Here is a 375-nt window from a genome sequence, read left to right as displayed (position 1 = left end):
AAAAAAAAAAAAAATCATAAATCAAATCAGTGCCAAACACATAAAATTAGAATTAATAACTACCCTAAATGTTATCATAGTTTAAAATAGCTACTAAAATAGAGTTCTCATTTGTAGATAACATACTTACTCAATTAGCTTTTTGTCTACCAATTTCCTTGCCCCAAAATATCAAATCTTATCTCCTACAATAATTCTTGAAAGTGATTTGTGACTCAAGATAATCATTTTGAAATGATTGTGCTGTTTCAACTAAGGAGATCAGGTAAGTTGCCACGGCCCGAGTTCTCTTACCCCTAAGAACTAAACAGGAAAGCACTCTGCAATTTCAAGCACACAAGAAATGTAAAGACCTATTCCTAACCCCTCCCCTCC

General features: G+C 33.1%; 1 protein-coding gene across 9 annotated transcripts in view; it reads right to left on the bottom strand.

Moving 5' to 3' along the window:
- The window catches only part of ATP13A3 (ATPase 13A3), an 80852-nt gene that overhangs the window by 43470 nt on the left and 37007 nt on the right, over positions 1–375 (bottom strand). The window lies entirely within an intron of this gene.

This window comes from Pteropus alecto, unplaced genomic scaffold, assembly GCF_000325575.1.
Source record: "Pteropus alecto unplaced genomic scaffold, ASM32557v1 scaffold311, whole genome shotgun sequence".
Taxonomy (NCBI): Eukaryota; Metazoa; Chordata; class Mammalia; order Chiroptera; family Pteropodidae; genus Pteropus; species Pteropus alecto.
The sequence above is the reverse complement of the archived record's forward strand: the minus strand, read 5'-3'. Positions and strand labels throughout refer to the sequence as shown.